Source organism: Schistocerca gregaria, chromosome X, assembly GCF_023897955.1.
Source record: "Schistocerca gregaria isolate iqSchGreg1 chromosome X, iqSchGreg1.2, whole genome shotgun sequence".
NCBI classification, from domain to species: Eukaryota; Metazoa; Arthropoda; class Insecta; order Orthoptera; family Acrididae; genus Schistocerca; species Schistocerca gregaria.
In genome coordinates this window covers 585,400,223-585,417,885 of record NC_064931.1, presented here as the reverse complement: position 1 = coordinate 585,417,885, position 17,663 = coordinate 585,400,223, and the positions used below count along the sequence as shown (strand labels likewise).

The following is a 17,663-nucleotide window of genomic DNA, read 5'->3' as shown; positions in this document are numbered from 1 at the left end:
CCTTCTTTTTCCTTTTACAGGCTTCCTTGACTGTGTCATTCCAACAAGCTGTTTGCTTCATCCTTCTTTTACACACTACTGTTCCAAGACATTCCTTAGCCACTTCTAGTACTGTGTCCCTGTACGTTGTCCATTCCTTTTCCAATGCCTATAATTGACTGAGATCGCTGTCACGTACTTGTGCCTAATTTCCTTATCCTGAAGTTTCTCCACTCTTATCCTCCAACATATGGACCTGACCTCCTGCACTTTCGGTGTCACAATCCCAATTTTACTGAAGATTAAATAATGATCAGTGTCATCAAAGAATCCCCTGAATACACGTGTGTCCCTCACAGCCTTCCTGAATTCCTGGTCTGTTATTATATAGTCAATGACAGATCTGGTTCCCCTGCCTTCCCAAGTGTACCGATGAATGTTCTTATGTTTTAAAAAAAGGAGTTTGTGATTACTAAGCCCATACTGGCACAGAAATCCAGGAGTTGTCTCCCGTTCCTGTTGGCCTCGATATCCTCTCCAAATTTACCCATAACCTTTTCATACCCTTCTGTTCGATTTCCAATCCTGGCATTAAAATCCCCCATGAGCAGAACACTGTCCTTGTCCTTTACTCTAACAACTACATCACCGAGTGCCTCATAAAAACTATCCATCTTATCTTGATCTGCCCCTTCACAATCCGAATATACTGACACAATCCTAATTTTCTTGCTAGACACTGTCAAATCTATCCACATCAGTCGTTCGTTAACATACCTTATTTGCAACTACGCTGGGTTCCAATTCTTTCCTGATGTAAAGCCCTACACCCCATTGTGCTATTCCTGCTTTGACACCTGACAGGTAGACCTTGTATTCTCCCACTTCCTCTTCTTTCTCACCCCTTACCCGAATGTCACTAACAGCTAAAACGTCCAGCCCCATCTTACTTGCAGCCTCTGGCAGCTCTACCTTCTTCCCTGAGTAGCCCCCATTGATATTAATAGCTCCCTATCTCATTACCTTTTTTTTTTTTTGCCAAGTCGTATCTTAGGAGTCCGTGGTTTGTCAGTTAGAGGTGGGACTCCGTCACCTCCAAGGGTCCGAGGCATTTTGCTCTGATTGTTGCCAGCATCATACACTCCTGGAAATTGAAATAAGAACACCGTGAATTCATTGTCCCAGGAAGGGGAAACTTTATTGACACATTCCTGGGGTCAGATACATCACATGATCACACTGACAGAACCACAGGCACATAGACACAGGCAACAGAGCATGCACTATGTCGGCACTAGTACAGTGTATATCCACCTTTCGCAGCAATGCAGGCTGCTATTCTCCCATGGAGACGATCGTAGAGATGCTGGATGTAGTCCTGTGGAACGGCTTGCCATGCCATTTCCACCTGGCGCCTCAGTTGGACCAGCGTTCGTGCTGGACGTGCAGACCGCGTGAGACGACGCTTCATCCAGTCCCAAACATGCTCAATGCGGGACAGATCCGGAGATCTTGCTGGCCAGGGTAGTTGACTTACACCTTCTAGAGCACGTTGGGTGACACGGGATACATGCGGACGTGCATTGTCCTGTTGGAACAGCAGTTCCCTTGTCCGTCTAGGAATGGTAGAACGATGGGTTCGATGACGGTTTGGATGTACCGTGCACTATTCAGTGTCCCCTCGACGATCACCAGAGGTGTACGGCCAGTGTAGAAGATCGCTCCCCACACCATGATGCCGGGTGTTGGCCCTGTGTGCCTCGGTCGTATGCAGTCCTGATTGTGGCGCTCACCTGCACGGCGCCAAACACGCATACGACCATCATTGGCACCAAGGCAGAAGCGACTCTCATCGCTGAAGACGACACGTCTCCATTCGTCCCTCCATTCACGCCTGTCGCGACACCACTGGAGGCGGGCTGCACGATGTTGGGGCGTGAGCGGAAGACGGCCTAACGGTGTGCGGGACCGTAGCCCAGCTTCATGGAGACGGTTGCGAAGTACTAGGAAAGCAGGTTGCTAGCCTTACTTGCCCCGAGTCCCATTGGGTTTTACCCCTAACGGTTGAGGGACTAACCGATGGATTTGGTAGTCTTTGCCGTATGAGCACAAAGGTGACCACGACTCAGAATATGTCCGAGATGCCCAGCCTTCTTACAAAGTAACTGGTATCCCGACTGTCAGGACCACTTACTTGGCCACTCATACGTTGCCCGTGGTTCATGAAGTAGGACATGACTACAGGAACCCACACCATGAACCACGGGTTAAAGTTAATTGTTGAGATCAAATTGTAGCGTCCAAATAAGGTTTCCTGATAATTTTCCTATTAGAATTTTCTACAAAATCTACATTGAAATTATCACAACACATTAAATGCTTACTGTTGTGTGGCAGAGAGCGTTGAAGGGAATTCAAATTCCTCAAAGAGTTTAAAATTTCACTCTGGGGATTTATATGCAGTTAAAACTAAAAGTGAACTATTTTTCGGTATTAATTCAGAAGTGTAATCTTCTATGTGCTGATTATTACAAAATCTACTTCCTTCAATGTTTCTGAAATTGTACGTATATGACGACTCTTCCTTTTCCAATGTTAGTTCTACATGATTTCAGTGCAAGAGTGTAATCTTTTATATTCAACTTCTCTAATCCTGTGGTTACGTGGTGCTCAATCGCAAAGGACTTGAGATTTTAAACTTTACAAAGAGACAAGGAGCTGTTCTATTCTTATTGCACTCTGAGACAAAATAAAAAGACCCATCACGAATTAATTACCATGTGGATGTGATGTATATGTACAGCAAAAAAAAAAAAAAAAAATGATTATAGTTTCAGAAAAATTGGAGTATTTATTCAAGAGAAAGAACTTCATAAACTTAGCAAATCAATAACCCTTTGGTTCATCTCATCCCTAATGCAAGTGGCTATTCCGCTTCGCATTGGTTTATGGAGTTGTTCAATGTCCTCCTGAGAGATATCGTGCGAAAATTCTGTCCAACTGGCGTGTTAGATCGCCAAAATCCCCATCTGGTTGGAGCGCCCTGGCCATTATGTTCCAGTCTTTCTCAATTGCGGCGTAATCTGGCGACCGTTTTGTAAAAAGTAGAGTTTGGCAAGCACGAAGAGAAGCAGTAAAAACTCTCACCATGTTAGGGATGGGTGTTATCTTGAACTGTAAGTCCAGGGTGGCTTGCCACGAAAGGCAACAAAACGGGGCGTCGAATATGATTGATGTATCGCTGTGCTCTAAGAATGCCGCAGATGACAACCGAAGAGATTCTGCTATGAAACGAAATGGCACCACAGATCATCACGCGTGGTTGTCGGGCCGTATGGCGGGCGACAGTCAAGCTGGTATTCCATCGTTGTCTGGGGCGTCTCCTGACACGTGTTCGGCCGGGAACCTCACTGACTGGAGTATAATTGTCTTCGCTTCGAACTGAGCCCTGATGACCAACGAAGACGTCTCTTCAGACGTCCCGACAAGATGAACTAGCATCTCCCCTGGCCACCAGTCACAAGAACTCAATATTATTGAGGCTTTATGGTCTACCTTGAAGACCAGGGTGCGTGATCACTATCCACCACCACCATCATCATTACCAGAACTTGCCGCTCTTTTGGAGAAACAGTGGTATAATATTCCCTTGAAAACCACACAGTAACTGTATGTATGCGTTCCGAGACTACTGGAAGCTGTCTTGAATGGCAACGAATTTCCCACGCGGTATTAGGCATGGTAATGTTTTGTGTTTTTGGTGTTTCCATATTTTTTTCCATTTTCTGTACAGCCTGAGAGATGGCACAAAAAATTATTCTAGATCCAAACATAGTTCTTTCTCAGCAGTGCGGTCCACTGCCAACAAGTGTTTTGAACTACCTTACAGAAAGCATGCACAATGCCTCTGGCAAGCACCATGGGCATTTAAAGGTAACAATATTTCCTACTGACTTTATTACTGTTGTCTAAAAGATTTCCCACTTTTCTTATATTTTTAGATGTGTATATGCAGTAACAATACTTCACTAGTTTGATGTTTAAGACACTGTAGCTAAATGATTGTAACTAACCTTCACTTTTCTGTACACTATAATCATGATTTTAGGGAAACATTTCAGTGTATTTTTAATGTGTTGAAGCGTTGATCGAGCAATGCTTTCTTTGATATCTTTATCTGCAGTCTACGCATTTTTCAGTGGTCAAATAACAATTAAAGCTTGCTAATAGCGGCTTTGTTTGGAGCTGCACATTGTAAGATTTTGTCTCTCACGGGAGTTATTACGTAACAATGCCTTATGTATTCCTGATACCCCACCTTGCTTCTCTCTTAGTTTACTTCTTTCTTTACATGCGACTAGGTTAATTTTTTTCTAGACGTATTCTGCGTACGGACGCACAATCTGAGAATGAAGCGAACGAAAGGACAGCAGAGTAGTTGATAACAATTCTTAAACTGCGTCTATAGTCGCCCTAACTTCTGCAACCGTGATAAGTATCAAGGGAAGGAGGAACAATAAAGTTCAAGACTGAAGTTTCTCCAGCAAAGACTGCACGTCAGGATACAGTCACGCAGTTTCCAGGGGTAAAGCGGGAAAAAAGAAATTCTAAAACGGTTCTGTATTGCTGGAATCTATTATTTCCAGATGCTGTAACTGGCCATATTGTACAATATACAAAACAAGAACAATTAAACAGAATATGAGCAGCTTATTCGCGGAGTGCTCGAGACTGCCCATAGAAAGATTCTGAAGAATTATCGGCTTTCCTTGGTGTTTTATACGTACATCGCAAAAGTGAAAAAGTTGCAAGAGGGTGGATCGGCTCAGTCTGGTGAAACTGAAATTAAGTTCACCTCAGTCGTTCACTTACTATGATTATGTCAAATCTCTAGTAGGAGAGATGTTGTGAATGTAATTCTAAACTGCTTATAAACATTCCATATTGAAATATTCTTAGGTCAAGCAATACACATGTTTTATTTAATAGTCGGACGTATCTATAATGTGTTGGTAAAAATGAAAAAGAAATTTTCGTTATAAATGTAGTTTTGGGTAGAATTTATAGCTAAAAAACGTAAAAGCTATCTTCATTAGAAAAAAATCTAGTACAAGAATTATCGCGTGACAACAATAGGCGCGAACGATGGCGAGATGATGTTATTCTAGCTTCACCAACTCGTGTTTGAGAACATGTCCGTAACGTTCTCGAAACAACCAAGTAGATCCGCCACAAATCCCGCAGCTCCTACGTCACATTTATAATGACTTCATTCGTTTGCCTTTTACAACAATGCCAGGCAGACGAGCAGTACACGAGAGTGGAACTGATAAATGTCAACAGAGCCTTGCGTGTCAATAGACTACGTATACAAGGTAATTAATTCCTTCCACAACTTTGACTAACCAGAAAGAATGCAGATGCGCGCCAGTGAAGAGTCAGGATTGGCGTTTTGAGGGAAAGGCCAGGCTTCGACTAGTGCGGTCGCTGCCATCGACCGGAACTGTTCCGTGCTCACGCATTAACGAGCACGCGGCCCAGCAAGCGCACGCACTCGGCCCACACAGCCAGCATTACGGCCGCTGCGTCAACAATGGCCTCCAAACTCACAACAAAAGAAAATAACAGTCGTCTGGGAGCGGACACAATGGCCCTAATAAACTGCCTTCGCGCGTAATGTGCTCCTCCAGCAAAGTACTTGTCACAGCAAGGAGAAGCAGGCCGCTCTGTCACACAAGCTCCGTCGCTTGGGCTGCGCCGTACGGGCCGTGACTGCCCATAGCCAACAGGCGTGGCAAACAAAGCGATAATTTCTAAATCGCATTCGAACCTAACTATAGTTCCCTCCAGAATCGATGGAAATAGAAAAAATAGGGCAAAATTGAATTGTAATGCATAAAAATTCAATGTGCCTTATTTTCCCCATTTTCCAGATATGTTTGATTTAGTGGTGGAACTATAAATAATACCAGATCAGTGTAAAGGAACTACGCGCCCGGACTGCACAGCATGTTAACGCACCTTTTCTTGGGTGCAGGCTCAGAGGGGCGAGCCAGCCCCAGATCGGATGCACTTCACGGATTAACGACGAGGCCTGGGGATCCGACCAGCTTTAACGTGGTTTTTAGGGGGTTTCCACATCCTCCTATGTGAATACCGGGCTGCTACCCACATACCGCCTCGGATACACGCTACACAAACATTTAAGAAACGTGATCGTGCTTGAACTCAGATTTATTATAGACACATTCTGATAGGGTACACATATTCCGTCCCGGGGAAAATAGTAGCGTCATAAAAGCATTCCACCACAAACTATCGCTAAAACGGTCTTGATCCATATACAATTGCCGACTCCGCAGAAGAAACGGTAAAAGGCGCAAAAAGAAAAATAAGAATGGGAATGCCCGTTCGTTAAGCAAAACAGGAAAATACAATACTGATCATATGTACTGGTTCTAACGAGATAACATTGCAACTGATGCACAAGCTTGAAGCTCTCTGAGTACCAAAAACGTAGCACCATAGACGAACTTAGTGCACTGACATGAAGTAATTTGTGAGTTTTTAACTGTTAATATGTGCAAACATCATCAGAAAAAATCAGAGTGAAACTGTGTAAAAAATTGGAGACAGCTGCCATTGCAGTGAGAATAATAGGGTGCCCACTATGGAGCATTTTCAGACAGAATTACACAAGCCTTTAGATAAAAGAAAGTGAAAAGAAGGTGAATTTCGAAAGAAAGATATAGATGGTTTCAGGCTACACTACAAAGTTGGGAACAACAGTAACAAATATGTAGGGCCTTGCGTCTACAAAGACTGTGAAAAGTTTTGTGTCGGTCAGATGGGAAGGAATTTCAAGTCTCGTTTTAGAGAGCATACAAATATCCAGAATAAGAGCGCATTCGGTACACATTTGGATGATTAAAAACGTGGCAGGATACATAGAGGATAATATGAAAGTGTTGCATAAGACACGAAAAGGACAATTATTAAACCTACTGGAAGAAATGGAAATTATCGTACACAGAAAACTGCAGCCGGGATTGCTGCTGAATAAACAGAATGAGTTTAACTTAAATTCTTATTCCGATGTATTCAGAAACCTAGTTTGAGCAGCGTCGAGCGTCGCTGCAGCTTGTCTTGCGCCGGTCACCCGCGAGCAGTAGACTGGGGCTTCCTCCGCAAGCTGCACCACAGAAAAACAAAGATTATTGCCGAGAAGCCACGTGGTGGCACCACTGAGATTCCACTCCGTATGTGTCATCGTCTATCAACATTTTTAATTAATAGTCACAGTCTTGTTAACTATCTCACACTTAGCTTAATGTTTAATTGTTCTGCCCTGCTGACAGGTTTCGATTTATAGATGTTATCTTACTTTTAAACATTTTACTCTGGCTTTTACACCATTATGTGTTATTTACTTTGCCAGGTTATAAGTTTTCTATTATTACCATTTACCTGTTTCATGTGGATTTCAATTATAAATTTAATTCCACACATCGAATTTCAATTCATTGTCAGAAGCTCATTTGGCCATATGATGTATTTTTAATTAATGACTACGCATACTGCATTTTACCTGCTGAATTTACGATACTAGTTACTCAGTTACCCCACTTATAATTACCTCTACTGGCCTCAGTTATTTGTATAAATACTGGTCGTATCCAGGCCATAACCAGAACTTACCATGCGCCTAGAAACAGTACACAAACTTTGACGTTGATACCTACATCAGAATATTTTTATGGTATGTATAGCTGGTATGCATGGCTGTTAATCACTAATATTTTTTATTTTTCTTATGTACACTAGGCTTGTTGCAAATTTTGTTTCAGCTAATTGGACACAGTTTGTTACACTGCTATTTTTCTATTTGTAACAGACCTGAAGACGGCAATTGCTGAAACTGGTAATTGTTTATTGTACAATTTACGTGAGCAAGTCGGACGTTTACAAATTAATGCCATAACATGATCGTGGGCTCATTTAACAGACTTCATGACTTCAACTGATAAGTAATTTGGTAGTTCAGGAATATAGATATTACTACAGAATCATTTTTGTACGTTTTAATTTGCAAAAGCTTTGCGGAATGTATAATCGTATTTTGTGGGACAGATACTATCGTATTTCAAATTTTTTTTCTATGTTACAAATTATAATAGTGTACATCACCACGAATCGAAAAGTCGTACCGGCCGTTTGCTTGTAGTGTGCTACCTAACTGGTTATCTGGATACGATTCACGAGTCAACGTAAAGCTTGAACCCATAAGAAGAGAGTAAAAAGAATCAGTGGCACGCCAAAGCTTTGTTTCTATGGTATCGCTCTTCCCATGGAAGGTAAGCACTTTGATTCACGTCACTGTCGGAATCATTGTTGAAGCTTGCTGTTGTAATGAATACAGCAAATACAAGTACTACCCTAAATGTGGAAGAAATGCATCGCGATAATGCTGTTTACTTCATATTAAAAAATTACTAAATGAAGTTTATGTTTGTAACGTATACGCATAGTAAATGTTTGTTCAAACAGTTGACATTAATTGCAGCCTCACAATAAGTTATTCACAAATGAAATTGTTGTCTGTAGTATCTCCGAGCTATTGAATAATATTGTCTTTCACAAATCTTTGGTAATATTTGCCTTAGTGGCAGAAAGCAGTCAGTCATTAGAATGCAGTACTTAGTATGTAGTCTCATTTCCATATTACAATTTTTTGCCAAACAGTTTCGGGTGACATGCATCCGTTCTCAACTTTCAACTAATGTTGAAGCCACCACTTCATCAGTATTAGAAATCTGGTAAATGATGAGTGCCATCCGAAACAACTTCTCAGTAAATTGTAATGTGCAAGTCAAACTAAAAGACCCAGTCACATTAATGTGACCTCCAACTTCGTTCGACGACAGTGTGCAATAACCACTTCTAAGAAGCAGATGGCAGCACTAGCAGTGGAGGGTATATAAAACATGTCTGGGAATTCGGAAAACACTGCAATCGTTGACGTATTGAAAGAAACGGAGGGATTTTTCTGACGACGAACGGTCTTGACCACTGGCTTTCGGGCCAAGGGGGGAAGCATTTCCGAAACGGCTAAGTCTGTAAACTATTCGCACGCCGCCGTATTTATACTGTGCAGCAACTGTGGTCTACCACGGGCCACAGATAATACGGGTGAACGACGGCTGTGGAGAACTGAACGGGCGAATAGACTTGCAGCTGCTCAACAACTGACCGCCGAGATGAACCAAGGGGCTACAACAGGGTCTACTCAGCGACAGTTCAGCGACTTTACTGCGTATGAGCCTGGGCAGAGGGCGCATATTTCATGTACCCGTGCTGACTGCTGTTCAACGACGACGAATGCTGTGATGTGGACGCCAAAAACGTAACTGCATGTGCAATGAGTGGCGACAGATGGCCTTTACAAATGGATCACGTTTTATTCTCCACCGGACTAAAAGCAAATACCCTGCAACAATAGTTGGAAGGGTCTACTCCAGAGGAAAAATAGTTCAAATGGCTTTGAGCACTATGGGACTGACAGCTGAGGTCATCAGTCCCCTAGAACTTAGAACTACTTAAACCTAACTAACCTAAGGACATCACACACATCCATGCCCGAGGCAGGATTCGAACCTGCGACCGTAGCGGTCGCGCGGTTCCAGACTGTAGCGCCTAGAACCGCTCGGCCACAGCGGCCGGCACTCCAGAGGAGGGAGCGTTATGGTCTGGGGAACATTTTCGTGGCATTCCCCGGGTAACCTTGTCATTCTGGATGGCGCAATAGCTTCAACTCAGATATGTATCTATCCTTGGGGACAATGTCCACCCGTACATGCAGTTTGTTTTTCTTCGGCACTATGGCATCTATCAGAGGAAAATGCAACGTGTCACACAATTAGCAGTTTGTGTGTGGTTCGAAATGAACGAGGATGAGTTGACCGTATTACCCTGGCTACCAAACTCCCCAAGCTTAAACCCTATCGAGATTCTGAGGGACCACTTCGATAGGACTCTTCACACCATATATCCTAAATGCAGCTGGACATAGCACTGGAACCGCGCTACCGCTACGGTCGCAGATTCGAACCCTGTCCCGTTCATGGATGTGTGTGATGTCCTTAGGTTAGTTAAGTTTAAGTAGTTCTAAGTTCTAAGGGACTGATGACCTCAGCAGCTAAGTCCCATAGTGCTCAGGGCCATTTAAACCATAGCACTGGAGTCGGCATGACTCCACATCCCTGTCGGTACCTCTCAGAACCTCACTGACGGTTTTCCAGCACGTCTCGCGGTGGTCCGCGCCCGAAGGGATGGTTATCCAGGTTTCTGACAGGTAGTCACATTAATGTGACGAGACAGTGTGTACACTACGTAGTTTTTCCACAAATAAAATACTAGAAGGAAACGTTAACCGTATTACCCTTTATTGCATCCAATATCGGCTCATAAAACAGTAAAATACGCATATATTAAAAGCCTTAGCAAGCTACCCACTGAACCAGCATGTCTGACGAGTAGCAGTAGTGTTTCTAAGCGGAAATTAAATCTGTAGCACCTTGAAAACTTCCTCTACACTACAGGTTATCCGTCATGAGGAAATAAGCAGTCATTTTCGTGTTTGTAAATAGGTGGCAAGTTCAAAATGGCTCTGAGCACTATGGGACTTAACATCTGTGGTCATCAGTCCCCCCTAGGTGGCAAGTAGCTAGTCTTTTATAGCAGTAGTGTTTCTAAGCGTAAATTAAATCTGTAGCACCTTAAACTTCCTCTACACTATAGGTTATCCGTCATGAGGAAATAAGCAGTCATTTTCGTGTTTGTAAATAGGTGGCAAGTAGCTAGTCTTTTATATATACACTGATGTGCAAAACTTAAAGAGGAAAGCAACTCTCGTATAATGTATCACTACGAAGTAACATAACTCGGTGAAACTTCGACCATACATAGAAAGAACTGCTATAGTATAGTGTAGTACAGTGCAGTGCAATGGCCGGCCGGAGTGGCCGAGCGGTTCTAGGCGCTACAGTCTGGAACCGCACGACCGCTAGGTCGCAGGTTCGAATTCTGCCTCGGGCATGGATGTGTGTGATATCCTTAGGTTGATTATGATAAAGTAGTTCTAAGTTCTAGGGGACTGATGACCTCAGAAATTAAGTCCCATAGTGCTCAGAGCCATTTGAACAATTTTTTGCAGTGCAATGCAGAAGGTAACCGCAACAAATTCGCAATGAGATAAACAGAAATGGCACTTTTATTCGAAGGCAGTTATTACACGAAAGTCACTGCATTTTCTGATAGATGTTACGAAAGTGGGGACATGGTTCTTAACAGGGTGCGCAAATCACCACGAATGGCACTGTGTGCTCTACAACGAGCTCCCATGCTAACCATAAAATGATAAGGAGTTCTTGTGGTAGGGCATTCTATAACTCCAACAGCCCAGCTGACAACTGCTGGATGGCTGTTAGTGCATATGGGCGTGCACCTCCCCTCCCCCCCCCTCCTCTTCCCACGTGTTCGACGGGATTTAAGTAGGGGGAACGGGCAGGTCAGTCCATTCGTCGAATAACCTCTCGTTCCAAGAACTCTTTCACCCTCGCAGTTCGATGCGGTCGCGTGTTGTCATTCATAAAAAATAAAGTCCAGGCCGTTTGCTCCTCTGAAAAGACACCCTTGGGGAAGCAGTAAGAGTCTCAATAACTTTTATCTGTGAGCGTACCGTGTTCAAAGATTTCGAGAACCAGTTGGCACATGCCACATTATGCTTCTCTATACCATGACACGTGACCCACCAAAACGATTTTGTTCGAAAATGTTCCTGGGCGCAATACGTGTTCTCACCTCTCATAATATGAGGGTACGGCACTGTCGAAGATAACTGTTTTGGTGGTCCTGAGTGGGGAAGCATAATGTTGCATCGGCGTACTGGTCTCCAAATCTCTGAACACGGTAGATTCAGCGGTCAGCGTTATTGTGACACTGTACTCCTATCCCAAGCGCGTCTTCCCAGGGATTTATTCGGGTGTGGCTAAATTTTTATGGATGACAATATGCGATCGCATACAACTGCGGTGCTGGGGGACCTCTTGGAACGACAGGATATTTGGTGAATGGACTGGCCTACACGTTCTCCCGACTTATACCCATCGAACGTGTGTGGGATGCTTTGGGGAGACGGTATTGTCGCACGTCTGTATGCATCAACGACCATTACGCAGTTGTCGATGTGCTGGTGGAGGAATGGAAAGCCCTACCATAAGAACTCCATACCAAACTTGTGGCCAAATGGGAGCACGTTGCAGAGCATGCATTGCGATCTGTGATGATCACACACCCCAGTAAGAACCATGTCTCCTCTTTTGAAATGTCGAGGGCGCCACTATAAATTCCAGTGACTCAATGTAACTATAGTTTTTGAATAAAAGAGTTATTTTTGTTAGTTTCATTGCGTATTTCTTTCTGTTGGCCTCCCTAGTGTATTGTAGCATTTATTTCTATGTATGGTCCAAGTTTCAGCGAGCTAAGTTTATATGCCAACTAGCTCCGCAGCTGAGGAGGAGGTTGAGGAAATGTATGATGAAATAAAAGAAATTTTTCAGATTGTTAAGGAAGACGAAAATTTAAGTCATGGGGGGCTGGAATTCAATAGTAGGAAAAGGAAGAGCGGAAAAAGTAGCAGCTGAGTATGGACTGGAGGAAAGAAAAGAAAGAGGAAGCCGCCTGGCAGAATTTTTTCACAGAGAATAATTTAATCACAGCTAGGAATCATGAAAGTAGGTTGTATATGTGGAAGACACCAGAAGACACCGGAAGGTTTCAGATTGAACATATAATACTAAGACAGAGATTTCGGTACCAGGTTTCAAATTTTATGACATTTCCACGGGGCAGAAATGAACTCTGACCACAATTTGTTGGTTATTAACCGCAAATTAAGACTGAAGAAACAAAAAAAGGGAGGAATTTAAGGAGATGAGACTTGGATAAACTGAAAGAACAAGAGGTTGTAGAGAGTTTCAGAGGGAGCATTACGTAACGACTGACAAGAACAGTCGCCCGGTGTATGCGCCTTGTCACGGTTCACGTGGTTCTCCCCTCGGAGGTTTCAGTCCTCCCTCAGGCATGGGTGTGTGTGTGTGTTGTCCTTAGCTTAAGTCATTTTAAGTTAGATTAAGTAGTGTGTAAGCCTAGGGACCGATGATATGCGCAGTTTGGTCCCACAGGAACTTACCACCACCACTGACAGGAACAGGGTAAAGGAATGCAGTAGAAGAAGAATGGGTAGTTTTGAGAGACGAAATAGTGAAGGCAGCACAGGAACAAGTAGGTAAAACGACGAAGAGCAGTAGAAATCCTTGGGTAACACAAGAGATATTAAATTTAATCGGTGAAAGGAGAAAATGTAAAAATGCAGTAATTGAGGCTGGTGAAAGGGAATACAAACGTCTAAAACATGAGATCGACAGGAAGCGCAAAATGGATAAACAGGAATGGATACAGGTCAAATGAAAGACTATAGAAGCATATATCACTAGTGGTAAGATAGATGCTGCATACAGGAAAATTAAAGTGATCTTTGGAGAAAAGAGAACCACCTGTATGAGTATTAAGACCTCAGATGGAAAACCAGCCGTAAGCAAAGAAGGGAAAGCAGAAAGGTGGAAGGAGCATATAGAGGTTCTATACAAGGAAAATGTACTTGAGGCCAATATTATAGAAATGGAAGACGACGAAGACGAAGATGAGAATGGAGATATTATACTGCGTGAAGAATTTGAGAAAGCACTGAAAGACGTAAGTGTAAACAACTCCCCGGCAGTAGACCTTCGCTAGAGCTACTGATAGCTTTGGGAGAGCCAGCCATTACAAAACTGTTCCATCTGGTGAGCAAGATGTACGAGACAGGTGAAATATCCCCAGATTTTAACAAGAATAGAATAATAAGTGTTGACAGGTGTGAAAATTAAGGAACTATCAGTTTAGTACGCCACAGCTGCAAAATTCTAGCACAAATCGTTTACAGAAGAATGGAAAGACTGGCAGAAGCCGACCTCGGGAAATATCGGTTTGGATTCCGGAGAAATGTAGGAGCACGCGAGGCAATAGTGACCGTACGACTTATAGTAGATAGGTTAATGAAAGATGAACCTACGTTTATAGCGTTTGCAGACTTTAAAAACAGCTTTTGACAATGTTGACTGGAATACACTCTTTCAAATTCTAAAGGGAGCAGGGGTAAAATACAGGGAGCGAAACGCTCTTTACAATTTGTACAGAAACCAGCTGGCAGTTATAAAAGTCGAGGGGCACGAAAGGGAAGCAGTAGTTGAGAAGAGAGTGAGACAGGGTTGTAGCCTATGCATGATGTTATTCAATATGTATATTGAGCAAGCAGTAAAGGAAGCAAAAGAAAAATTTGGAGTAGGAATTAAAGTCCAAGAAGAAGAAATAAAAACGTTGAGGTTTTCCGATGACATTATAATTCTGTTCAAAATGGCCCTGAGCACTATGGGACTTAACTTCTGAGGTCATCAGTCCCCTAGAACTTAGAACTACTTAAACCTAACTAACCTAAGGACATCACACACATCCATGCCCGAGGCAGAATTCGAACCTGCGACCGTAGCGGTCGCGCGGTTCCAGACTGCAGCGCCAAGAACCGCTCGGCCACTTCGGCCGGCTATAATTCTCTCAGAGACACCAAAGGACTTGGAAGAGCAGTTGAACGGAATGGACTGTGCATTTAAAGGAGGATGTAAGATGAACATCAACAAAAGCAAGACGACGATAATGGAATGTAGTCGAATTAAATCAGGTGATGCTGAGGGAATTAGATTAGGAAATGAGACACTTAAAGTAGTAGATGTGTTTTGCTATTTGGGAAGCAACATAACTGATGATGTTCGAAGTAGTGAGGATATAAAAGGCAGACTGACAATGGCAACAAAAGCGTTCCTGAAGAAGTAAAACGCGTTAACATCGAGTATAGCTTTAAGTGTCAGGGAAACATGGACGATAAACAGTTTAGGCAAGAAGAGCATAGAAGCTTTTGAGATATGGTGCTACAGAAGAATGCTGAAGATTAGGTGGGTAGATCACATAACTAATGAGTAGGTACGCAATAGAATTCGAGAATAAGGAAAAAGACTCGAATTTAATCAAAGTACATTCTACTTTCACATCTTCGTCTGTTCCTATCAGCAGCTTTAGTTCTGAAGGCAAACCCATGTGTAAGTCTGTAAAAATCAAGTTGATCATCTGCCATTAGGCTTTACCAGCATTCTTTTATATGAGACAACTGCGGCAACGTGTTTTTAGTTGAGAGATTTTAGCCAACGACAGTTTGAACCCTACAGAACTAAAGAAAAACCTGAGGACAAAACAGCTAGACCGTGTAAACAAAGTCATCAAATTTGCTAAGCGTCATGAGAAATAACTTAAAGAAAATATGAGATTCTTCAGGAAACTTTTACCAGTTCTTAAGAAAGCCCAAAGGGCATCCCTAGAGGTGCCACACTTAATTGCAAAGTCCAAATCTTTCCGCACTCGTCAACGTGTGCCAAATCATGCATGGGGAGAGATTTGCCGACATTCTGAAGTCGATACCGCTCTCAGATGATACCATGCCTTCTCGTATTGATGCAATAACCACTGATAGGAAACCAACTGCTACTGCGACTCCATGATAGCCCAAAATTCGCTCTCCAACCTGTTGACAGTACCGATATCGGAAATCTTTCCCTGCTTCATGTTTTTGTATGCCACTGTCATGGAAATGAAATGCTCAAGAACTTCCCACTTTGTAAAGCTCTAGAAAGGAGGGCTAAAGGTGAAGGTATTTTCTTTCTTGTGAATTCCATTTTTATTGACAACAATTTGCTGTCGACGAAATTCACACATTACATGATACACGAGGATGCAACTGGCTTCTAAAGTAGTAGAACCGGAAGTCAATAAAATGATGAGCGATGCAGTCAGTACTGTATATTTTGTGAAATCACTAGGTTTAAACACCAAGCTATTTTCCATTCTTTGCAAGTAGATGGGTTCTACTAGTGACTAGCTTCTACTGCACACGGAGGTACGTTGGTTGTCTTGCGGTAAAGTTCATCGTTGAGTTTCGAAACTTAACGATGAACTTCGGCTTTTCCTATTGAACAACACTCCCATAATCTCGGCTGTGTTTCTGGGTGCAATATGGCTTCTAATATTGCGCTACTTGGGCGACGTTTTTGAGAAATTGAATGATCTTAACTCGTCATGTCATGGCCGAAATAGTGATAGAGTGTTTGTAAGCCAGAAAATACGGAAAATGTGGACTTTGGAAAACCCAGATGGAGAACGATAACCGCGAGATGTTTTCTTGTCTCACTGATTTCGTGAAAAAATGAGTTTGGTGTATTTAAAATTAGAAAAATTGCCGTAGTACATCTCGTAAATCATCGTGAACAGTTCGAGGATAAATTTCCAAACCATCATCTGAGTGTGACTGGATCCCAAATCTTTTCGATTTGATTATAGCAGACCACTTGTTAACAATAGAAAAGGAGGAACTAATCGAACTCTAAAGTTATAGAATACTTCGAACTGAATTTAAATCGAAATCTCTTGAAGATTTTGGGTACAGACTCGGAATTAATATCGTAATGTAGCAAGAAGGGCAGTGGTCGTGTTGTTACCCATCGCTCCAACTTGCTTCTGTGAGTAAACATTTCCGCAATGACATTAATCGAAACGGAACGTTGATCTCGACTGCAGCTGGAAGGGAATCTGCAAGTTGCTGTTTCAAAAATCTAGCTAAGACTGGAACTGCTTTCTTCGCAAATTGAAGCACACGTGTTACACTAAATACGCATAATTCCGAATTTGGAACTAGATACGCTTTTACTCTTGTTAATTTCGTTTTTGGATGATCAGTTTGAATATAACGGTTTTTAAATTGGTACTGAAATGCTGAATATTTTCCTATCGACATTTATATGTTATCATCTTTCAAATATTAAAGTATTCTAAATTAATTAAAAGCAATATAGATGGTAACAGACTTTAGCTAACTAATTTGTGAAATTATTTGTAAAACAAAAAAATATGTTGTGAAATAAACGTCATATTAGCTCAGTTTCAATAACGGCACACCCAGCCTTGGGTATTTAGTAACTGGTTGTAGTTTTTAACTTTCATCATCTTTGAATAACATTCGTGCATGATAATTTTTAAAAAAATGTTCAACTCTGACGCCCTCAAAGGATTCTCTCAAATAAGAGGTGGGGAAGGGAAAGGATGAGGTGTGATGGAGGCAGTTTGAGAAATCCTGACCTATACTGCTATATAAAGACAAGTCGTTCTTTAACGTTGTTACCAAAAGTCTCGAAAAGTGCGTGGCCAATTTACTTCATATTTTTTCACGGTACTCCAGTAGACGTCAGAGCAGACATACGCTGCAGATTATTTTATGTTTTTGACATATAAATATATATTTAGTGCATAAACGGGAAATATTTTTTGGCAAAAATCTCGACAAGTTCTTGAGCTATTTACTTCAGATTTTTACACGACCCTCTAATAAACCTTAGGACAGACACAGGCTAAAATTTTTAATATATGTAGTATACAAATATATGATTTAAATTTATGCTTCCTTACAAAGAGAATGTGGTATTTAACGT

General features: G+C 42.2%; 1 protein-coding gene across 2 annotated transcripts in view; it reads left to right on the top strand.

The window, feature by feature from the left end:
* The window catches only part of LOC126299030 (protein Wnt-16-like), a 748,335-nt gene that overhangs the window by 617,144 nt on the left and 113,528 nt on the right, over window positions 1–17,663 (top strand). The window lies entirely within an intron of this gene.